This window comes from Lonchura striata, chromosome 6, assembly GCF_050655825.1.
Source record: "Lonchura striata isolate lonStrDom1 chromosome 6, ASM5065582v1, whole genome shotgun sequence".
Classification (NCBI taxonomy): domain Eukaryota; kingdom Metazoa; phylum Chordata; class Aves; order Passeriformes; family Estrildidae; genus Lonchura; species Lonchura striata.
Window position 1 is genome coordinate 20667346 of NC_140708.1, and position 25175 is coordinate 20692520.

The following is a 25175-nucleotide window of genomic DNA, read 5'->3' on the forward strand; positions in this document are numbered from 1 at the left end:
TTTTCTATTTAGAACAAAGTGTTGGTTACACAGCCCGTGTGCAATGCTCTTCATATGTGTATAAAATAAAGTACTCTTTGATCTTTCTTTCCTGTGTATCTCTAATCTAGACCCATTCTGGGTTTTTTTTTTCCCAGCTGGAGGGTGTGCTTGTAAGCCAGGCATTGTTGACTTTGCTCTGTGTGTTGGCTTCTGAACAAAGGCACTGCTGAAAAGGTGAGTGCTTAACTTCCATGCTCTTTGATGCAGGTTTATGTTCAGAGGAACTGATAAATCCAGACTTGCCAAACCTGTCACTTTAAGCTGTATGTAGGTTTGCAGTGGAGAAAGTCTAATCTACCAGCTCATAAAATTGTGAGTGTCAGCCATCAAAACACTGTGAGACTCTGGTTTAGTGTAAATTGTGTGGCATTCCACAGCACTGGAGATCAAAGAAGGCATGTTTCATCTCTTGAATAGATCTGAATTTAGAGCTAGAGAAATCTGAGACCCTGAAAATAAATGATACAAATACAATACCCAGCCTGTAATCTACATGGGAAGGGATGGCTAAGGGGCATGCATGACTACCTGTTTCATATGTTGTTGTGTGAATTTCTGGTAAGATTCTCTGTTTACCACATCAGCTGTCTTCTGAAAGTAGCTGAGGTATCTGAGCATTAACTGAACAGACTTTTATCAAATTGACAAGATTGTTTATAAGATGGGGAATAAATTTAATGGCATTGCTCTGCTGTGAGTACTTATCAGGAGTTTTTTCAAAATCTTCCCCTTCAGTCAGTGAAATACTGAGTGTGCCAGGCATGTAGAAGTGCAGTGACTAGGGGAGCATCAAACTTAGTTTATAGGAAATAAACAAAACTTTGTTTATAGGAAGTTATTAGTACTCTAAAGAAGAGTAGGTGAAAGTAAATATGTGGTATTGTAATGTCTGTATTAGTCTGTTTTCCATGTGACTGCATTAACACTCAGCCCAATTTCAGGACGTATCTTTGAAACTATGAAAGGCAGGCAAGATTCTCCTCCTTGTTTTGTGTATAGATAAATCTGACTGGTTAAGCAAGATCTTGTTCTGTCATTATCTTGCTCTGTGATTTCATTGAGAAGAACCTGTCTGACCAAGGACTCTTACAGTCTCCTAACTGAAGGACATGAAAATCAGTAGTTTACTGCATACAGCTCCAGAAGCAGTTCTGTGTGTCAGAAATGTGTCCCTGACATTTGACATGACAGTATCCATTGAATTTAAAATTCCATTTGGCTTGCAATGTTTCCTCTGTCGGGAAGTGGTGAGATGCAATCACAAGGAATACAATATCAAGAAAGATTAGCAAGCAAGCAAGTAATAAGTTTAAGAGGTGACAGGTAGATGTAAGGATCTGTCCTGGAAGAAGTTACAGTTATGAAATTGTAATTTTATTAAATAATCATAAAGAATAATTCTCTGTACCTGGGGGCTTGTAGAGAATAATCGTTTCTAAAGAGGTTGAGTTCAGCAATTACGATGGTACTCTTGAGGCTAAGCATTTTTGGTCTTTCTACCATTAGTGGCTAAGTCATGTGAGACTTAGTGATACAACTGAACTGGGTTGGAAATAGCATTTTGGATTTTTTTCTTCTAAAGCTTGCTGTTGTAGACAAGGCCCTAAAAGCAAGTAAATCTTAAATGTTGAAAACTGTAAGGGCAGTTACTGATGAGTCATCTTTTTTTGTGCTTGTCCTCTAGAAAACATGGATTCCTTAAAAAGAGGCAAACTTTCCCCCATCCCAAACAAACTCTCTTAATATTATTTCCCAGTGTGATGCTTTTATAAAATATGTAGTTTAAGGAATCTCCATCAAGTTGCTTCTTTCCTCTTGTCATTTTTATCACCCTTCTAAACAAGTTACTCTTTGCCCTCTGCTATATCCATATAACTGGCTGAACTGTAGATGTGCAGTGACTTTGTGCAGCTACAAAAGCAATATGTAATGCACAAGCCAGTTTTTTTAGTCAGACAGCCTGATGAAAACAGAGATATCCATCACTGGATTTAGCAGTGTAGTTTTAGGTATCAAAAGAAGCTGATTGCTCATCCTTCTTGTTCCGTGGTATCTGTTTCTTTGTGCTTTCATTCGTGAGGCAGGAAGGCTTGAATATATTTTTTGATACATGTAGAATCCGTAGAGGGATCTTTGATTAGCATACTGCATTTTCACTTCCTTTTCCATACCAAGAGAACGGATGATTTGGAAGTGGTTGTAAGTACGTAGGTCTACTGCTGGGAAACTTTCTATGATCCCTTTTGAGATCCTCACTCTCACCAGAAATTCAGGTGCAGGACCAAGTTTTGGACCTCTATGTTGGAAACACCAGATTTGAACTTGGAGTTGTGTTCTGCTGAGAGCTCTGGGCATGTAGGGCTGTATTATCAGCAACTGCCTGAAGCAGGCCCTGCCTGCTGAGGAATCTTCTTCAACCAGACATCTCCCTCTCCACTAAGCTGTAGTATCCTTGTGATTCCTTTCAGATGTGCTGTCTGTTGTGGATTTGAGTGTATGAGGATGGATATTGCACTGAATTTGGGGTCACTCCCAAGCTGGCAGGATTGTTCCCAGCTGTCAGTGACTCACAGTAGCCGAGTTGCTGTCCCAGAGTTCAAGTTAATGGAATCTGCAGTTCAGTCTCCCTTGTTTTGTTTGGCAGAGATGAAATTTCCCATGAAATAGCAAGAGCAGGAGGGAGAGTATACAAAGTAGTAGCTTTGAATATGTGTTGGGTCTGAAAAATTGCTGAGAAATGCTGTCCTTACTTCCTTAGCTCTTCCTTGGGAATAATTCCTTGCCAACAGTCATGCCTTCAGGTGTTTTCTTTTATTTTGACTAGCTTCTTCCACTGTACTTAATGCCAACAATCTCCAATTTCCAGAACTGCATTAAATATGTGATAAATATATGCCACATGATTGTCATCTCATTCTTTCTCTGAATAGATGGCAAACTTAATTTGTATTTAGAGGTTCTGTTTTCTCAGCAGGGTAACTATTTATGCCTAAGAAAAAGGGCATAAATGTCATTGATGCAATCCATTCATAGAGTTAATTTATTTACTGAGTGAAAAGTTACATTTTATCCTGCTTTTTTTGCCACTTGACATTTTTACCAAGCAGGTTATCTTATGGTAGTATGGAAGGATATTTGAAATAACTGGAGTGTACCACATACAGTGAGGGCCTGGTTTTACATGTTGATATTGACAGTTGTTCTGATAGTGTGTGATTCCTCTAGAGTGCCTGCTGGACTTCTATAGAGCTGTGTTTGAATGTGGGCAGTATTAAGTGCTGGCCACTGAACAGCACTGATTCTTCCAGAATCAGTAGGAACCTTTGAATTTTGTTTATTTTCTTTGAAGCTGTTAGGTGACTGAGAATCACTGTCAGTTTCCAAAATAAATAGGTCTTCTGAAGCTTATTTGCCTTCTTGTTGCTCTGTTACAGTATCAGACTATTGGAAGCAGGTTCAGTCTGAACACTTGTACCTCGATTATAATGCATGTGAACCTTGGACATGTGTATGAAGAGTATTTTCTGGTTCAGGGTGCTGTTAGAAAATGCATGCGAGTCCAAGAAAATAGCAGATGTTTGGTATTCAATATTTGTGGCTTTTCTGTTGTCATTAATCTATTATAAGAAAGCTCCACGAACCCAGAGTAAGATGATGATGTTCAGTTCACTAATCAGTAAGTAAAGAAAGGAAGAGGTAATAGGTATGGTATTATTTTCTGGTTATACTAAGCAAGAACAGCCCAAGAAGATTAAATGTGCATATATTTCAGACTTCACGTGTATTTTTCCATTAAGCAGGATTGCTTTCTCTCCAGCTCTGTATTTGCTTCTGTTGTCTACCCTTTTATAAGCAATAATCCGGTCTTTTTCAATGGAATCACAGATAGTGAAACTCCTCTGTTTCTATGCAGCACAGGTTTGCCAAATCGAGTTTATAGGGCATGGTATTCATAGTGAGGTTAAGGACCCTTTCAGGGTACTTCTCCCTATTACTACAAAGTACTTGTTTTACTGCCTGGTAAAACAGGGTTTGTTTTTTTTTTTTGTTACATCCACCATCACAGGGAAATACTGAAATAGCTTTCCTGCCCAGAGTTATTCTCAAGGCATGTGGAGGGCAAGAGTTTAATGTGTTGACTGAAGACTTGTTTGCATGAATGCATTTTAGAAAAGGTAAAATCAATGTTTTACAGCCAGGAAGTCAGTATGTAGTAAACTCAAGTACCAATAAGTACCTTAAATCATGGTGCAGACTTCTTATTCAGAAAAAAAGTTTACCTGAGTTTGCTTTGTCTTTAGCTTTATTTCTAAATACCTGAAGAATAAAAGCTCCTGTATAGGACAAGGAATTTTGTAATGATCTCCCCTATTGATTTTGGTGACATACTCAATTCTGCAGAAGTCATACAGTACATACAAAAGTTCTTTGTTTATCACCTGGATTTTTTCATGTTGGTGTTGTGGCACTGACTTTGGTGGTTGTTCAGAGTCCTAAGAGCAGTCTTTGCTAGAGGACATGTTATAATTAATATCAGACTGATTGGAGTAAGCTATTTATGGTCTTAGAAATGTACTAGAAATTGTGCTTAGGAATGTACAGGAGGTGATAATACTGAAAATATTGTGTGGATACTGTTTTTTACCCAGACTTCAACATGCAGTGTTTTCTAGTCACTTTAAAGCCTTGAAAGGGATAAAAGAGAAGCTGGTGCAGAGATCTACATACACAAATGGGAAGTACCACAGTACCAGATAAATATGATTCAAACTTTTTTTAAGAATTGAATACTCCAGCACAGGGTATTTGGAATGCCTCAGGCATGCACGATTGATGGAAAAGAGGTAAAAAAGAGCAAGATAGAAAACAGATATAAACTTGTACTGTTGTCCAATATTTGAGCAATATAAACTCCAGCTCTGAATTGTCCTCTGTACTGTCTTACAGTTTCCTGATTTTTGTGAACTAATATAGTTAACTGCAGGGAAACTGCATCAAAATTTACTCTGCTTCTGAAAGCTTTTTGTTTAAGGAAATCTGCCACAAAAGACTTATTAAATTTCTCTTACTTTGTCCTCTGCTCTACCTTCTCACTTAGTTATGTAATTTATAACTTTTGTTCTTCCTTGCCCTCTTGATAGTTCAGAATTCCAAATTCTTCAGTCATTCTCCCCTTGCAGCTGCTATCTGAATTCATTCCATCTGACTTCTGCAGTCTAATAGAGGAAATCTTCAACAAAGCATGTAATCTCATGTTTTGGAAATTAGGAATCAAAAGCATATGTTTCAATCGAGGAAGGGACTATCTCCATCTCAGAGTACCTGAACAGCTGTCCTAAGTGACTTGTCCTGTAAGAGGCTCATCCTATGTCAAAAAGTGAATAATCTGATAAATTTCCATCTGTCATCAAGATAGCCAGTCAAAAACAGAGCTTTAAAGACAAGAATGCTGTATACAGTTTCCTTTTTTGAACCACTTGAGGGGCTCTGAATGTAAAGGACTTTGCTGTATGTGCATGTAGCATCAAAGGCAGTAAATGTGCAGAAGTCCTTCAGCCAAGTCCTAAAGGCAGCAAGCAGTCTCAGGGTCAGCTGTGCAGCACTGACTAGTTGGCAAATTGTCTTCCAACCTGAAATGGCACCTGGAACTTACAATTTGCTATGTCATTATTAAGAAAAGTACACATTTATTCTTTTGGCTCCACAGTGTTTTAAAAGCAGTTTACAGCTTCATGTTTGTTCTCTCTTCTCCTAGTGCTCTATGACTCTTAACTTGTGTTTGACATGTTTTCTTGTTCTTTTTTCTTGAGCTGGAATATTTTATCTTGTCATAAAAAGAGCTCCCTCTTGCTTTTGTTGTCTGTGTTGTAACTTCAGTAGCTGAGTTTGAAGTATGGTCGTTGCTTACTTTCCAAGACAGTAGAGGTGAGGAAATGCAGCAATGTGAAGCGGGTAGGTGCATCAGTGTAACATGTGAGAGAATAGCATGATGGTGAAAGGCAGTGAGCTTCTAAATTAACACAGGGAGAATGTGTGTGTGTGGTAGAGAGGGAGGTGTCTCAAAAAGCTGTGTTTAATCTCTTGAGGCTCCTGAGTGCTATAATTGAGTCAACATGTCAAAGTGAAGTATGTCCTGAGCTTTGGGAGCAGGAGAAGACTGCATCTTCTGCATGTACAAGTTTGGATGAGCCCCATCTTACAGCAATAATAAGCACTCTGCTTTTGCACTGCTGAAACTGCAACTCAACAGAATAGTTGTCCAGCCAAGCTCTATAACTGATGTTTCTCCAAGAACTGCTTTAAATCTTTGGTTGGGAAGCTGTGAGTAATTGGCTTTGCCTTTGCTTCTGATGCAGATGTGAACAAAGGGGATGAACAGAGGGGAATATGACTGAATGCACTATTGAGATACAGGCAAAACAAACTGAAAGGGTCTCCCTTAATTTGTTTCTAAGTCTCAGAGAAGCAAATATCTGTATGTCTTGCCATATTTCTTATGTTGGTGTAATGTTTTGGGGATATACAGACTTTACTGTAGGATTTTTGTGTTTTAAATGGATGGAAAAGGGTTGATTACAGTCCTTTGTCCTGGCGGTTTGTTGCAGCCTTTGGCTGTGTGACTTCATGCATGATGCTGCACTGGCAGCTCTCTCCTTGGCTGTAGTTCACTGCAGTATTGTTCTAGGAAATCATATGAAATTTAAAGCTCTTTAAAGCCCATGTTTCCTTGCTAACACACTAATTTTGTCTTGATTGGGTTTTAGGTATAATATCTACCTTTGGTGCTTTTGTATTTTATAAATTGTTCTTACTGACATATCTGATGTTCTGATTGTTTCCATAGTGACAGCAATGGCAAAAACCTGAAAAAGGAAGGTGACGGCACTGTATTTTTAAGATTAACTGTTTTACAGAGGAATGGTTTGGGGGGGGGGAACACTGTAGATTTTTTTCAAGCAGTAGTACTTACTTGGAGGTCAGAGAGGAAAGATTTGGCTTGCTTTTTTGGCATTTATTTGTGTGGGGAAGTAGTGAGCACAAGGTCAATCTAGGTAATATGAGATGTTTTCAGCAACGTCTCCTTTCTTGCTGCTTCAAAAGATGATAAAATCTTGAAATGCAGAAAACTGAAATGTGCAGATTATCTTCACAGGAAAGGTAGAAGTCAATATGCCTGTGAGAAAATGTGTTACATATTTTGTTTCAAAATTTCTCCCTTCCAAATTCATAAATTAAGCACAGGAATCTTTTAGTATTAAAAATCAGACACAAAGCCGTTAGTGAGAGCTTCAGTCTTCTTTTGTCCTTTGATAAATTCAGTCAGTTGTTTTATATTCTGGGAACAAGGCTTTATTTCTTTTCATTACACATAATATTATTTGCATTTAAAAGTAAGATACCTTGAGAGAATTTAGGCATTTGCTTAGAGTCCATGTTTTAACAGAGAGGGTTTTTTTTCAAAGCATTTGTAGGAAACACAAGCTTCCCTAACATTCCCTTTTGTCGTTGGTGTTGATGTTTCTTCCTGTGGTGCAGTCACTTGAAGCAGTTGCCTGACATAGAATATATGCCTGCTGTTCTTATATCAGCACAAACAAGTGAGAGGAGATAATGGGAGAGATGCTTGTAAATGATGTCAAATATTTTTCATTCAGGGGCTTTTTTCTGTGAATCAATGGTTAGCATTCTGGTTGAATACCATACCTGGAGGTATCTAAAAGATGTGTAGATATGGCACTTAGGGACTGCCAGGTCTACCACTTGATTTGATTTAGGTGTACCTGACAGTGCCAGCTTGATGGTTGGACTGCATCTTAAAGGTCTTTTCCAGCCAAATGATTCTGTGATTAAAGCATGCTTCTCCTGCCCATTGCTGTGCCTAGGATCTGTGGTCAGGCTGGGGACCTTGTGCCCAGGCAGTTCTAGAAAGAGCTTAGAAAGGATCAGTCAGGCTGTGCAGCCCATCTCCAGGTGGCAGACACATCCTCCAGCCCTGGGGAAATCAAAGAAGCTGGTAGTAAGACACAGGTGCTCCAATTTAACACATTGTTAAATTAATACCTCTTATGCCTTCCAGCCAAAATGCGGCATCATACTGTAAACTGAATATGTGTTACGTCTTATTACACTGGGGAAGAGAAGTTGACAGCTGAGAGTTTGTGTTGTTTTTTGAGTTGTACAGGTTGGTTGGTTGTCTGTGCCTGAGGCTACTTAGGTCACATCTGCATTAGTACCTCAGCTGGTTCATCTATCATTTTGGTGTCTTGGGAGTGGTGTGCATAAAAATATGTAATTCATGGTTCTTCTTTATATTTATCTGCAGTGTTCTGATCAGCTTGTTGAAAGTGTTTGATTCTGGTTTTCCATTGACCAGAAAAAAGGGGAAGTTTCCATGTTTTTTACAACTGGGAATCACTGTTTAAAACGGGGAAATGGTTTAGAAATCATGGGAGCAGTTAGTTGTTGCAGAAAGGCTGAAGAAAGTGTCCTCTGTTCTAAAAAATGTCCTCTTATTTTCAGAATGATACAAATGTAAATATTTTTTTAAGAGACTGGTTCATTTATAGATACTTGAGTTGTTGAAATGTTGATTTAGCAGAAAAAAGATTGGTTAGTTAGTGTTACCTCTATGTCCCCACTGCTCCCTACCCCAAAAAAAACCCCAACACACTATTTTTGTATTATTTTCTCTGATGGAGTTTTAAGGCGTTGCTTAGTGCTTTGTCTTAAGTAATGTCCTGTGTCCCAAGCATATGTTGGTCATCACTTGTATTTTAGTAGCATTATGAAATGTAGACAGAAGTAGACATTTAGACATGCCTCTGTCATGTGCAGCATATTTAGTTTCTTCATATTTAATTTCTTCAAACTTACAGGTTTAAATTTGCAGCTTCTTCTGGTCCCCCTTGGAATGAAGGGGTTGTGTTTTTCTTTCTTGCTAGTGGTAGCAGTTAGTACTGATTCATTGGTGTTGACCCCTCTGCTGCTTGTTAAAAGACAGCTTTATTTGCAGAGGTATCACAGTAAGCTTAATTTGGCTTGCTGCATCTTTGTAGCTGTTTTTATCTTATATGAAATAGATGAAATCTAAAAGGAAATTTTGAACAAAAAGGAGAAAAAAAACTAAACCAAAACTAACTATTCACATGTAAATGTACCTTATAAAGCCACAGACCTAGTAGATTTAGATAGTATCATATTAATTTATTGAAATAAAACTTTCCCTTAGATCTTGGGAAAGCATCTGCAAGGAAGAAAGCATCTCTTGCATGTCTTTTGCTCGTAGTTCCAATTACAGGCAGCTGTCTGATTTATACTCAGTGAAAACTGCTAATTGTGCCCTTGTAAACTCTTTTAGTTTAGAGGAAAATGTATTTATTTGCATGAAAATGTTTGCATGTGAAATACTGAAAACCTTTCCTGCAGATACAAAATTTTAGAATTCAAGACATATAAGCCTCTAATGCTTTCCTAAAAGCTGTTCTTTCCCTGGCTGATGGCTTTTACCTTGCTATGTGTCATTAACATTTACTGCTGTTGCAAGTTCTTGGATAACAGATTGAGGTGACTGTGTGCTAGTTTAGATGGCATTTGCCAAACAAATTGTTAGGAATCTTGCAATCATTTTCTCTTTGTCTCTTATGAAACATGAAACTCCTGTGATGGGAAGGATTTTGCATTTATTATTTTTGTTTCTAAAATAGTGGAGAGCTCCTATTTTATGAAAAGTTTTTAAAACACTGACTAATAAAAAAAATAAGCTCAAGTAGGTTAAAATTTCAGTCTTCACTTCTGTGGTGAATAATGCTGATTCTTTTGAAGAGCTTTTTGTTAAAGTCTTCTCTTTGGTTAATTTTCCTTGAAAATAGGAAATTATAACATTAGTATAATTTTGTATTTTAGAGAAATATGTTTTGATAAAATGGCATGCATGAAGTGCACCAGTCCTGTTTTGGGGGGAGGTGTGTCTGCAGTGGGAAATGTCTGGTAATTCAGTAATTCAGTGGCACAGTATGTTCTTTTACTGATGGCACGCACACTGTGTCACCAGGTCAGCCCTGTGTACTCTGTCCGTACTCACTCCTACCTTGAAATCACTTATGTTGAGAATAGCTCAGAGATATTTCAGCCATGGTTGTCAATTTAAACCAAGATGTTTTGGCTTTCCCAAGTGCTGTTCTCCAATATTCTTGGTGATTTTTGTGTGCTTTCCAATCATGTTTTTTAGCATTTTTTATTCCCAGAAACCATTTGTTACCTGGGCAGGTGCAGTTCAGGGTGCTGTGATGTGCTGCTGCCAATGCTGTCCCAGTGAGGTTCACCACTGGTTCACTTCTCTGGAAAATTGCTGTTAGTAGGGATGGCAGTTTTGTAATGCAAGAGTTGTGTGGAGAACACCAAATTTGATCAGAACTCAGGCACACGTGGTGAACAGTCCTTTGAATCCTGGCTGTACTGTACTGTTTATTCTTCTGTTTTGGAAGCTGGATAAGGCCTTGAATTCTGTGTGGGCATGCTTCATCCTTCACTTCAGTACCTCTTGGTAGAGTGCCTTTTGAGATATTAGTTTTAGCCAATTCATAGTAGATTTGTTTCCAGAATATGTGTCTCTGTGAATGCTGTTGGTGATACACATCAACATTTCTCGTCTGGTGGCTGAAAAGGAACGCAGAGTGGGCATTGTGGTGGGTACGACCCTATGCTCTTGGACTGGTTTTTGTCACATTTCGGAATATTGGCAACATTGTCAGCATCTTCTTTCTTGCCTTAAGCATGCTGCTAGCACAGATTTGGGAAAGCTCTTCATTTCTAAGGGTATAGTTTTTGAATCATAGGAAGACAAGTGGATAATGTTAATAGATGGCAACTCTTTGAAGTACATTAATATCAACTTTAGAGAGAAAGAAAATCCCTTTCCCTGAGCTCCAGATAAACAACAATGCTTTCAAACCTTTAGGACAATCAAGGTGAAATGCAGTGAACAGCAAGTGCAGGGAAGATGATTCTGCTTTTATGGCAATTGGCAAAAATACATTTTTTCTTTTTTATGCTCCTGTAATAAAGCAAAATAACAAAGTACTGAGTTTGTTCTATGAAAAGAACACAAAAAGCTTTCTGTGTTAAATACCCTCATCTTAATAGATACCAGCAGAATATATTTTAAATGGGCTGGAAATATCTCCTTGGAATTCTGAAGTATCTTCAAAACTAGCTGGAAAGAACCGAATTCATCTGATCATGCAAACGCATTCAACAGCATTTATTTGCTTATGTAGAGTTGTAGAAGGCTGACATCTTCCAACTGAGGTGTGTGTCACTCCCACTTTAGTTGGCTTTAGCTGGGAGAGAATGGAGCAGTCTCATTTCTCATTTTCTTGCTAAAGTCTTCAGGAAAAAAAAGAAAATAGTTCTAAGCCATGGACCTGAAATACATTTCAAAAGGTAAATGTGCCCTCCTTTGCCTAAGGAAAAGACTGTCTCGGGAAGATAAGTTGGAGAACAAGTAGCAAGTAGGATTGTTCCTGCTGAGGTTCTGTTTTGGTCAGTCACGGAAGACAAAGGAGAAAATAATTTTTTTCAGTGGAGGAAAGTCATTTTCAAAAGCACGAATGTATTCATGTGGCTTTGAAATAATTGGTGAGAATAAGGGCTGAAATTCAGTGGGCAGGATTGTGTATAGCCTTATGTGTTGCAATGTCACAAATGGTAAAGATCTATGTAAAAAATTGAATGCTGCCTATCCAAAATTCAATTAAGTACAATGAACAAAAATTGATAGTTTTAAAAAACTATGATCTGAGGCATATTTGTTTATACATAAGGACTACTGAGAGAACTCAAAACAATTTTGCAGGTCACCTTTAACAAAAAGCTCTCTGTATAGAAAATAATACAAACTACTAAAAAAGTATCACACCAACAGCATGTCCCATATGCAATATAAAAGTGAGAGCAAACTCCAAGTTGAGCGGCGGTGGGCTTGGATGGGGGAGGGAAATTTAAATATATTTTTCAGGAAAGAATCAGTGTACAAAACTGAGAAAAAATAAGATGGCAGCAGCCAGGATTTGCAGAGTTTTTCAGTCCTTTGTTGGGTTATCTTGCATAAGTGCTTTAGCCAGAGACTCTTTTCAGTAGCTGCATGGGGCCAGCTTGCAACACAAACGTGCATGAATCCAAATGTAATTTCCCTGTTGTGCACATTCTGGCTGTGACAGCTCAAGTTATGAATGTAAAATAGCAGGAAAAAAAGTTCAGAAGATGGCCAGGCCTGAAATGTTAATAAGAACTGACTTACCATGAGATCCCTTGAGGCTGGCAAAGGTGCTTCCCGAATTTTAAGTTTGTCTGCTTCCATGCTTCATTTTTGCATGCCTTAGAAAAGAATAAATAAATTCCTTGGTTTTATCTGTGCATTAAATTGTTTGGCATAACAGAAGTAACAAACGTTTTCTTCCACATAAGATGCAAAGCAGACAAGGAGAGTGATGTTAATCCTCCACTTCGGTTTGTGGTCAGTGCTGGCACACAGACTGAATCGGCATCAGTGGCTTTGATCTGTAGACAAGAAGTACTGTACATAAAATGACAGTATCTTTTCTCTTTCAAACAGTTCTTTTTTTCTGGGCGGCAATAATCTGCATTTTTTTCCGAATTTCCAATGTTCAGAAGTCATTTGCCTTTCCTCTGGGTAGGATTGGTGCAGGATAAGAGATTTCCTCCCCCTACATCAATACATTGCTTGGAGAAAAGACCCCTCATCAAGGCCATGGGACGGCTTGTCTCAGACTGTGCAGGCAAGGAAAGGGCTTTTCTCTCTTCTGTGTGCAACTTGCACAGCAAAGAGAAATTGCAAAGTTTGCAAGTTTCCCTGTGTCTTCAGCATCAGATTTTCCCGGGTCTGTACTCTCTCTTTTTTTTCCCCCAACCTCCTTCCATCTCTTGTTACCATGGAGAATGAAATGCCTGTTCCATTCAGGTTGTCGACTGAATAGGTTTTGAGGTTGATGGATGGTGAGAATCTCTTATCCCTCCTTCTCCAAACACCGCCCCTGCCTGTTTCTTGACATTTCACTTGCCAGAGACTGGCAATCAGTGAGTGGGAGCTGAAAAGGAGGCTGGCAGTGTCCTGCTGAGATGCTCTTTCAGTTTGTGGATGAAATCAGCAGCCGTGAGAAGGTCTTAAGGGCTTTGGTGCAGAGCCTTGTCCTGAAGCTGACTGAGGCATGAATGCTCACTTGAGTGAATGTTCTTGCTTCCCCAGAGCACCCAGGGAAAAAAGAATTCATATGTGAAACCTGTTGCTGCTTATGACTGTGTTTCCAGGAGTGAAGAAGTAACCTCTGTAATGTAAAGGGAAAGGTAAGGAATGAATGAATACAATAAATGCTCTGGCATAATCTGTTCCTCTCGTATATACTTCTTTATCTGTGTCCACATCACACCACAAGTGGAATTTCTTTGCTGCAGTCTGACTTGGGTGGTTTTCTGGCTGTAATGCTGAAGTTAGCAGGGGCCTCTGTTTCGTGGGAGTCCAGTAGTCCCTGTATGAACTGACTGTGTACGTATGGCATAGTAGTGCAGTGTCAAAACAGATTTCTGAATAATGTACCTTTTAATAACAACTACGTGGAATTGTGAATGTTGACAGGCCTAGGATTGAAATACGAGTTTGGGAATACTGTTGATATGCAAGAAATGGAGCTGTAAAGCAGAAAAATTAAAATGATGGCTCTGTAAAATTATACAGAAAACATTTGTTGTTATTTATTACTTTTCATACAAGCTAACTATTTTTTTAGAGGGTATCAGAAAAATTTTTAGTCTATGCTGAAAGGCTTAAGCATGTCCTTTTTAAAGAAAAGGTTGTTTTGACTGATGATCACTTAGTAGTGATGGCTTGGGAGAAATGTATGCATGGCATTGTTTAATAGGTGTGTGGATTTTGCATCTGTAAGTAAAAGTAAATGTTATGACTTTAAATTTTGACATTGTTTCCATGTATAAGCTTTTCACAAACATATCATTGTTGAGAGAAATATTTCTGTGAGTTTTCTGCTAAAACCTCTGTGTCAGGACTGTACCAGCATAAGACCTAATATTGGTGGTATACCTTAATGGGTGGCATTTCAATGTTTTTGAGATCATATGTGAAAGTTTGTCCTGGGTGATTTTGAACAACTGTGTTTGCTAAGTGACTGTGGACTTTGTTTCAGTACATCTTTTCAGCACCTTGCACTGATAAATATTTTCACGCCTTCTATGTGTTCCTAAAGTTACTAACCAATACTTCTCTCCCCACTATCACCAAAAGCTTTTGCATTTGTCTTAGCTCCTCAAGAGTTCACTTTCCATTTGATGCTTTATGTCCTGTTTGTTGTTGGATTGTTGTCTCCCTGCTGGAGTTTTCCTCCTGTGCAATTGATTTTCCTGTTGTGTAAGCTGCTTCCAAAATGCCTTATGTTAGCTGTTTGGCCACTGGTGTGTTAGAAGGGAATTTTTAACTCCTGCATCAGAAAGGCATGTGTGTATGTCAGTACATACAAAATAAATATATGTATATGAAATACATATGAATATATACCATCTAGTTCAAGTAGTTTATTCTAGAGATTGTAGTAGTATTTTTGTTCCCAGAGCTTGGGATTTCCTAGAGGGATGTGCACACAGAGGATTTGACTGCCTGTGACCTTCAGTCATACAAGATAATATATGATAATATGCAGGGCTTTGATTTCCTGGTTGGCTAGTCTACTGCAGAAAAAAACAGATTTTTTAAAAATACACCACAGAAGCAGCTTTTTTCTACCATAAATACATCCCACATATTGGGTGGAGTTGAGGTAAAATGTTAGAGAGGAAAAAAGGGGGAACTCCACTGGGACAGATAATGTAGTTTGGGATTAGCTTCCTGATAGGAACTCAGCTTCATGTTACCATTGTAAGGGATGTGGAAAGAGTGAGCATCTGTTTAATGTGGTGATTTTGAGTGAGCAGCAACAGCATCAGCATCAAAGCTTACATGTGTATTTCCATTTATTCTGTTAACATGCTGCAGTTTTTTGATTCAGTATTATCTTCTTTATGAAAAAAATAAACTCCTAGCAGCTTATGGGTTTGCATGAGATAAAATCCCAAATCTTTCTCTCGCACTCTGTGAGGATTGTTATGCTAATAATTTTAGAGATTGTCAAAATTTTTTCTGAGTATTACTGACAGGATTCAGTCTCTGAAAAAAGATCTTCCAGTTTTCAGTGTGGATGTGTTTAAATTTACTTTGCTGTCTGAAATTATTCCTCTTCCTGTCACCAAGATCGACCTTTACTTGATTGGGGTGTTTTGATTTTTATGTTTTCTCTGAGCAGAATTTGACTAACTTAATAAACTTGTAATTAGGACATATCGTTGCTTCATTCCATCTGGTTTTTGGTTAAATTATTCTTGGAAAAATTCTCATGTCCCACTCTTTTTAGATTCGGAGTTGTTTGATTCCTTATCTTAATGGTAGCCAGAGCTTGTAATTTTTTTATCTTGTCCTTGCTATTTAGATGTGTGCAGCTGGAGAACAATCAATCTCTAAACCTCTCTCTGCCTGCTAGATGTTTTATTTCACCTTTTCCTTAGTATTAGTGCCTGGTTTCCCTCCATTGCTTTCCCAGGCAGTGCAGCATGGAACTGACCTCATTTGCTTCAGCTCCACTCCTGTCCCTGCTGCCTGGTGCCCCAGTCAGTGAGTATGGGCAAAGCTTTGCTCAGGGCAGCTGGGGAGAAAAACCTGATCCAGCAGCAGACTGAAGCTATGGGTTACGTGATGTCCATGGGCTTACAAAGACTGGTCTTCGCTGATTTGTACTCTGCAAGTTACCTTTACAACCTTAAAATCTGGAAAATTAATTTTAGTTTAGCTTTTGCCAAGACTTCCTACCTATTCTGTTAGAGTGAATTTTTAAGCCCTTTATAATAGGCTGGTACATATGCAAAGAATGGACATTGTGCTCTCCAGTAAGTCATTCTCTTATCTCAAGTGTAATTTACTGGAATCTTGTTAGCTCCTGTAAAATGTAAACTGAATTAAAGGCATATAATTAAATCAGCATATTAAGAGTGTAAGGAATGAGAGTGGGAATTTTGATGGTTATATCCACAATAAGAACAATAAAATCTAAATCATCAGGTATCTAAACTCTTTTATAGCATACTGCTGAGAGCACTGCTTGTAAAAGAACAATTTCTGGGTGGATGAAACATGTTTTGGTGCTAGGTCAGCACAACAGGTTATTATTTCAACTCACCTGGCCAAGAGGTTGCTTCACAAACCTCGTGGCTGCTAGCTAAAAGACTCAGATGTGCAGTATTAGTGCTCATCAAGGAAGGGGACATTTGAATAATTACTAAATAGTTGTGAGGTTTTGACTGGGGAAAAAAGTGACAGTTTCAGGTACTGATGTATTTGCTTTTGCCTGTAATCCATGTACAAGTCACTTTGTTGCATATGGCATACCTCATACTTAAAACTACCATGGTCAGTGTTCGAGACTGATTTTAGTTTTTTTGTGCCTAAGCATCAGGCACGTAGTGTTGGTAGTGGCATTATCTAACAAGATCTAAGAGCATTTGCTTCTCAGACATGAGACTTTTAAATTTATTTTATTAACTTTATATACCACATAGCAATTCAAGTTCCTGTTGTCTTGGCCATAACCCAAATTTGGAACACAAAATTAAAATTAAAAACTGCAAAACAAAATAAAGCACAGAAGGCACGACAAGAAGCAGGATTGATCTCTATAATGTAAATATTATTTTCTCTAACCTTTTATTTCTGGTTAAGTGTTGATGTCAGTTTACTCTGAAGACCAGTAATAGCAAACTGTTGTGAGATGGAGTCAAATTCGGGTACAACATGAGAGATGCCCCTTGCATTTGAATGGATTTGTGTAGTGTGTGCCTCACAGCCAGTTGCTGGCTCTTTCAGATTTGTCCCTGTGAAATCCTCTCCTTTAGTCTTGTTCCAGAGCTGTAGCACTCATCTCCAATACATCCCTCTCAGCCAGTCTGGTTATCTTCTGTTGGCTCTGCAGTGCTCTTCCTTGGCTGTGATACTGGATTGTTATTCCGTCAGTAGGGCAAAAGGGTAGGAAAGAAGCAGGGGATGGGATATCTGAAACTAGTATTAGCTGCTGTTTTAAGAAACAGGAGGGCACACTAGGGAGAACTGTTGAAAATGCTGCTTGTGTTTCAGTCTTGTTCTAGGAGTCAAAACTCTGAACGTGTTCCAAGTTTGTTGCCAGTTAACAGTTTAGAAGTCTATATGGACATAACCAGTGTTTCAGTTCCATAGTGATTCTTGAGATACAGGACAAGACACACACATGAAAAATGATTGTCTGATGGACTAGGGCATTCTTTAGCCAGCCTTTTTAAACTCCTGCCTACCCCTTTAGACGTATAATAAAGATACTGTTTTGTGAAAGGTCATCTTCTCCTGGAAAGCTCAGTGTTGCTCTCACCTGCCAGTTAGAGCATTCCTGTCTTCAGCTCCTGCAATCAGGGAATTATAGGGTGCATTTGAATGAACTCGTATGTCTAACTGATTGATAATAAATCTTTGGTGGATTAGTTATTTGAATCAACGTGCTATGAATAGCTGGGGATGTGGGTCCACCTCTTTTGCAGGCAGCCACTAAAATTGCTTTATGCTCCTTGCAGAGCTGTACCCTGAGGATCTTAACCCTCCACTTTTGGATAACCTAGTACAGCCTAACCCTACCCCAGTATTATGTTGCGGATGAGTACAGACAAGCTGCAGTATATAAGCAGTATCTTGATGTGGTATAATAACTGTGTAAATTGAGTTGTGATGTGTGTTTTCAGACTCAGTTGGGCCAGGTATCATTGCAGGAGTCAGGTCAGCCCTGTGCCAAGCTGGCATGGCCATAGGTAGAAGCACACTGCTGTTCCATTCTCTTCTGTCTTCTCTCATTATTTGCTCTCTCTTAGGTTTTGTACCATAGGACTGACTACCTCTTTCGATTTCATGGAATCAGACTTGAGCTTCCATCTGTGTTTTGCAGCCCCACAAATCAGGCATTGCTTGAGGTTAATCACAAACACTAAATCACTAAACCCGCTGCCCTGTGACATCCTGTGATGCCTCTGCTTCTGTGCAACACGGAGCAGCAGAAGCTGCCTGTACACAAACCAGATGTTAGTGACCTCAGCCAGAAAACATTAACTGCATTGGCAGGGTTGCTGGCCCCACGTTCAGATGAGAAACAACAAGATGTCATCAGGAATTGCTCTCGTGCCCTAACTTGGAAATTGTTATTGAGGCACTCTACTTTGGTAGTTGATCTTCACAGACAGTATGGATCTTTTATTGCCTTCACTCAAAAGTGGTTTTTTCTTGATTTATGGTGAATAAGTCCCATTTTCCTATTTCCATATTTTATCCAAAAGTTGCTTCCGTTGTTTAGAGTAGATGGGTTTGTTACTCTGGATCATGGATATAAATATATGCCAGAAGCATAAGGCCTTATCAGCTGTGAGCAGCTGTATTTGCCTTTTCATTTTAAATCTAGACACCTAAAGTGCAGATAAACAACAAAACTCATTTTTCTGGATGGTGGAACTTAAACATTTCTTGGAGTTTGTTGAAGGCTGTTGCACCTCTACTTAAAGAAAACTAGCATTAGCATTTTTGGGGAAGGCTCTAACCTCCTTGTTAGAGCTTGGAGTTACAGTTCAGGGTACTGAGTATTAATGTCTGTAGTGGTTTGGTTTTGAAATACTGTCTATGCATGGACAGTCATGCTTAACCTAGTACATTGTTTGCATATATGGGACAGCCTTGAGAACTAAGTCGGATTTCCTTGAGGGTATAATCTTTATGTACCCTTTGCAGAAGTGGGTCTTGGGGAATGCCTGAATGTGAGTTTGTGGGCCCCAAGTTGGGCAACTCCCTGAGGGCTCCCCTGGCTGGGGAGACCCTCCTGGAGCAGTTCTGTGTCAGGAATGAAAGACACATTGGACTTTTTCGAGCTTCAGCTTCTGTTTATTGTTATCTTATCAAAACTTTAGCACACTGTCTGCAGCAGATTTTGCATGCAGGAAAAACAGCACAAAAATGGCTAACAATCTCTTGTTGCAAGGCCTTTTAAGTTCAATAAAAAACTAACCTACCCAATTAAAAAGTGACACCTAAATTCTTTTCTTTTCTAACCCAATAAGTGACCCCTAAAGACCCGCAATGCAGATTGTTCTACCCAATTACAAGCTAACACCTAAACCCAAGAAGAAAGAGGAGAAAGAAGAAAGGAACTCAAGACAACACCCTGTATCCTCCATCTTGAACCTATCTATAACATACTAAAAATTCTAAAACCTAAATTTCTCACCCATGTGACATACTACCCTACTATCTACAATCTATTTCACACTTTTGTAGTTTCTAGTTTACCTTGAGGCTTTGGAAGTTTTCTATATGAATGAGGGTCAAAGTCAATGCTCCCCTGGGGGTCAGGACACCCCAGAGCAGACAGAGAAATATTCCCAGTGCCCTGGGTTTCCACACCTGAGGATGCTGGCAAGTGAAAAGGAATATACTCAGGCAAAGCTTTAGAGGACTGGATTTTAAACACTGTATGGGAAATGTTGCAAATAACCTTTGTTAGCTTGATAGGTTAATTTCTGGCCTTAATTATTTTGTAGATGCAGAGATTTGCTTTCTTTCTGCACGGATACATTATTCAGGTAACAAGTTATCCATACTGAAATGCTGGGCTCAGACCTGGAAGCAGTACGTATATTATGTGTGGCTCAGACCCTGAACTAGTTCACCTGCTGAGCCCTCGCCAGGTTTGCTCAGAGCTACTGCTGATGTCTCTGTTTTGTGCTTCTGAAACATGGGCTGCTGGGAAGCTGGCTTTGGAGGTGCTGGAGGAGCATTCAGGAGCTATCTGGGCTCCATAACTCACAGATTTAGACCAAAGCTCTGGCTCTGCAAGACTTAGAGCCCTGGAGCTGATGATAGCAGCAGTTTCAGGAGGGATAACTGATGAAAGAGTACCATGTATGTACTGTGATCCCTCCTGCTTTGAGAGATTTGTCAGATAGGGTTTCTTATGGGGCTGCCTTTGTATCTCAGCTGAATTGTCCCAGAACCTGGAGTGCTGCAAAACAGGGTGCGAGGGCACCAGGCTTTGGGACAAAGGGTTTATGTGTTTGGGTTTTCTGGTTATCTGGCTGTTCCCATCCCCCACTATTCTTGAACAGTGGAAAGCCAAGTTAGTATGCTAGTGCTCTATGGAAGGCTCTATCAAGGGTGTCTGACCAAGATAAGAATAAAGTCTTTAGTTAGAATTTAATCTTTATACTTCATTGTATTACTTTTGAAACATCATGAAGTGCAAGTAATAAAGCTGAGTAGTGACTCTTTAGGTATTCAGGTCCGTATACTCTTAGAAATTACTTTTTTTTCCTGTTGGTACTGGCACTAAATTATAAAAGTGTTAGAATTTGTGATGGGTATCTAGCCTATGTACTGTATAATAGTACTGTAATGAAGTACATCAGCATTTACATACATCAGCATATCCATATACATACATATATATTTTCAGATGAAAATACTGAGATACAGATTGCAAATTAAGAGTTTATTACTCTGGCTCATGGGCAGAATCTCCTGGGTAGGAAAGTATATAACATCCTCATGTATGCTATAGCTATTAGTATATTAGGTATATAGGTGTATATATAGCTATTAGTATATAGGTATATTAGTATATATAAAGGGTTTTTCTTTTTAGCTTTTCTGGTTTGTCCAGTATGCTTTCAAAGATCAAATTTGTGTAGTACAATTATTCAAGGAGTACCTGAGTAGGATGATATTTAAAGCATATGAAGATGAAGCAGTAACCTTCTCCAGAGTGCTCCTCTAGTTATTTTTGGCACTAGCTTGCTGTACTTTCAAAACCAGAAGCATTCATTTTCCTCCAGAGCTCAGTGGGACGATTCTGCACAAGATAGGGAGCTGTCACAAGTTCAGTCCAATGGGTGCTTTGATGCTGGGAGCTGGAGCAAACTGCTGTTTCAGAGCAATATATTTATTTTCTCATCATCACCTTCTGGGAACACTGGTAATAAGAGATTATGACTTCTTGTCTCCCAGGTATTCCCTCAAACATGTATCCCTGCTAGCACTTTCCCAGCTACTCTGCAGGGCTCTCTCTGGCACCAGAAAGCACACATCTTCCAGCCCTTTGGCAAGTGCTCATTTCACATTTCCATGTGTCTCTCCAGTTAATAAAGTTGTTTGAAAGGGGGACTTTAGAAAGGAAGAGTGGGTCACACTTTCTGCGCTCGATTTTTTTGTGTTTAATGTGACAACCTGTTTCTGGTCTGGGGCTGGCCACTGAAATGTGCTCCTTGTAACAGGGGAGTGTTGTCACCTTGGGCAGGTATTGCAGAGCTCACTGCGGTTCAGCTGATGCAGTTTTACACAGCACGAGGGTACCTACGTTAAATTGCAAAGCTTTGTGTTAAACCTGATGTTACTTTTCAGCAGCAAAAGACTCTTTATTCTTGTTTCCGTGCCCCAGCGGAGTTGCAGGGATAGGAACATCTGTGCTTGCTGTATAAGGCTGACAGCTGTTTCAGAAGTCAGTTGGTCCTTTTATCCAGCATCTCTGAATAGCACAGGGAATATGGCACTGCACCTTCCTGCAGGAGGTTTTACCAGGATGGCAGTAAGTACTCGCATTGCAACATGCTGAACCATGGGGCTCCATCACTTGCCTTTGACTTCTGAATACTTCTGAGATCCAGAGGACTCCAGAAAAGTTAGGAGGTATGTTGGCTGCAAGTGCGAGAAAGTCAGTCAATAGTCAGGCAAACCCTGAGCTTGGTAGGTGACCACAGATGACTGAAGAGATTGAATCAGACTTTTAGTGACTGAATGGAATGGATAATCTGCTTTAGAGAGTATCCTGGAGATCCCTCAACCTTTCTACAGAATTACCATATTGAGACTAAGGGGGTATGATTTCCCTTGACTCTCTCTTTGTTTCTGTACTGCTTCCTTTTTGCTTACAATTATTTTCTAAAGAAATAACAAGAACCCCTTAAAATTTCCATGGTTAAGAAACTCTCCCAACAACAACAACAACAAAAACAACCCCAAAAAAATATAAAAGGGAGGTGTATAGTAGCCTCATTCATCACCTTTTGTCACCAGACTTGATTTGACATCTGAGACTACAGAGAAAGTTTGGCAAGTGCAATGATTTCCCGTGTGGGGGTAATAAGAGAGAAAAAAACCTGTCAGTTGAAAACAGCAGGAGCTGCATTAGCAAATATAAATTAAACAGATGGCTAAGATACTGCAGCTGTCACATAGAAGCTCCAGGAAGATTTTCAGCTCGGAGCTGCAGGAGGCTATTTTAAAAGGAAAGAGGAAAACAACAACAAAGCAAACTTTAGCGTGACAAAAGAGACAGTAGAACCATTCAGATTATTATATTAAATTTATCCAGGATTGTGGTGTTGGTTTGTTTTTGGGTTTTTCAAAATTTATGTTTTCAAATCTAAGGACTCTAAAATTAAGTTAGGATCAGCTGTTATTAGCTCATTTTCAGATGTTGGTATCATGGGTTTGCTTGTTTAAAATACTCTTCTGCATAATATACTGTCTCTGACATGCTCTGGAAAGCAGGGAGACATGAAACACTCATTGTGCTATTTTGTTCTTCAACTGTTTGTTTTTTAGCTATTTCAAAAACTTCTTATAAAAGAATTTTTAAGTAAAATATTTTGGAAAAATGGTGTGGAAAGTGTTAACATTTTGGGGGAGGAAGAACCTGCATTTTAGTCTTGCATGCTCGATCTTAAGATAACTTTTTTCAGACTCATTTTCAACTGAGAAGTGACTATTCCTTTGTGAAAGAAGCACTATAACAGCACACAAGTTCATTATGTTAAAGTACAGACATACACTGAAATGAGGACAAGTGGAAATGCTGTGCCGTTTCTTGGGCACCAAACGGCAATTAATTTTCTAAATGTAATGTCTTAAAGTATTTTTGTCAGTTGGGGCTGATGGTTTGTCATAGATTATTTGTGCATAAGCAGAGATTGTTATGCTGCCTTTATAGTTAAAGGATAATGTGAGTTATGAAATAAGTTCAGCTGCATTTGAAGCCTGTGTTTTACATTCAAAGAAATAGTGTGCACAAATGGATTCCTAGGCAGGCTGATTGACTACCCAGAGTTCTGCTTTTTCTTTGCTTTCTTTACTGCAAAAGAGTAAAGAAAGCATTTCTTTATGTATTTGTGGTTGACTTTTAGAGTCATACTTACTATGCAGAAATTTCTGGATTTTGATTGTACTTCAGCCCTTTGTGCAAAATTAGTATGTCTTCAGTTCTGCCTGTTGTTCTCCAACTTGTGTATTTCTTTACAACAAATATCTTTAGGTACTGTTACATCTAATTTTAAACTTGTTTATATGGATTATTCAAAAGCTACAAAATCTAAAATAAAAATATCAAAAAATAAAATCTTTTTTCTCTCTGTAGTTATCCTTCCTGCCAACATCCCCATAAAGTTTGAGTACAGCAGCCCCAGCATGGTCTGAAAGCTGGTGAACTTCCATTCTATTAAAAATAGGAAGTTTATCACTGAGATATGCATACTTTTACTGGCTAAATCTTTAACCTGTCCTAGACTTTTTCCCATTCTTAGTGGTTCAGGACACAAGTAATGAAGGACGTTAAAGGTCAAAAGCAACAGCTTTGGCTTGGGCTTGGACTTGATGAAGATGTATACCCTCAATCTTCCCATACTGTTCAGGGTGCATTAGCTCTCTCAATAGAAGTGAGCTCCTCATCATTTAACTGCATTTCTTTTGTGGTTGTGGCTTCATGCATTAGTGTAGGAAAGAACAGCTGATCATGCTGAGTAACTGTTGTTTTTAGCCTTCAGCTTTAATTTCTACCCCTGCAGAAACTTTGCAGCACTTATAAAGTCCAGAAAACTAGGAGGGGAAAAGCCTCAGCCTGAGTGTATTTATTTTCTTCCATTTTTGCTTAAGAGAAACTAAGCTGGCCTTGAAGTGTACTCAAACTTGAGAATTATAAATGTGGAATATCTTTGTCAGTGATAGAGGGATGTTTCAGAGTAGGTGACCTTTCAGTGGAAGCCTGGCCTCAGCCTCTACATATTTTCTCCTAGGCTTTAGCTTCCAATGTTGAGCAAACTGCTGCCAGGATGTACACAGCAAGGGAGCAGCTGTGTAGGCAGGAACCAAGGCATACAGGAAGATCACATGCTGCAACCTACAAGTTCCCCCTGACTTCTCCTCCTGGGAAGAAACACAGGGATCAGTCAGTGTGATCAAAGGCTCAAGAGAGCTGACAGTTAAGGATGGATGGGAAAGAGCTAAAACAGAGAAGTGAGTTGGATGGGAAGAAACAGAGGGGCAAGATAGCCTTGTCCTGAAGGATGGTTAACCTTAAATTTTCCTGCTGAGTATCCCAAATGCAAGAATGAACTTTTCCAGTTGGAAGTGTAATTACTGTCTAATGTCTGACGCATGTAAGGCTGCATGGTTGTTTTGCTGTAGATACAGCAAATTGAGTGCTGTCTGGCCTGTGGCAGAGAGCTGATGAGGAAAATGTCTTTACAGACATTTGTCTTAAACTAAATGTCATGTGTCTTTGAAACAAGTATGTGACAAAAATTTTTATATCATGTGAGGTGTTAATATCAAACTCTCATTGATTAGGATCAACTGCTTACATGCAAAATATAGGACAGTGGAAAAAGAAGACATGATCCAGCTTTTTTTAATACTCTTATGACATCTTTCTTAAGAAAGTCCATCTTAGGAAGCAGTGAGCCCAGCCTTTTGGAGCTGTAGCTTTGGTGTATAGCTTAGCCAATCTGCAAAATGATTGAACCTTGATCTTTTTCACCCAAGTCCAGAATTGCCAAGTCTGGTTTTTTAGGTCAGTGTTGTTCTTATGCTATAAAGGTAGCTGCATCAGTGACTGAAAGAATATATAGCAATTATAAATTGCTGCTTATTATTATGCTTATCATTTTGGAGGTCACATAAATGAATCCTAGGTGGA

General features: G+C 39.0%; 1 protein-coding gene across 11 annotated transcripts in view; it reads left to right on the forward strand.

The window, feature by feature from the left end:
• NDST2 (N-deacetylase and N-sulfotransferase 2) overlaps window positions 1–25175 on the forward strand; it is a 128085-nt gene that overhangs the window by 25790 nt on the left and 77120 nt on the right. For 7 of the 11 annotated variants that reach the window (XM_085583592.1, XM_085583590.1, XM_085583591.1 and 4 more), the window contains one exon: window positions 138–216. The exons of 2 other annotated variants lie outside the window; for them this stretch is intronic. The gene's annotated coding sequence lies outside the window, so the exon portion shown is untranslated. Of the gene's footprint in view, window positions 1–137; window positions 13405–25175 lie in introns of all 11 variants that reach the window. 2 more of the 11 variants (XM_085583589.1, XM_085583593.1) reach the window with 1 other exon arrangement.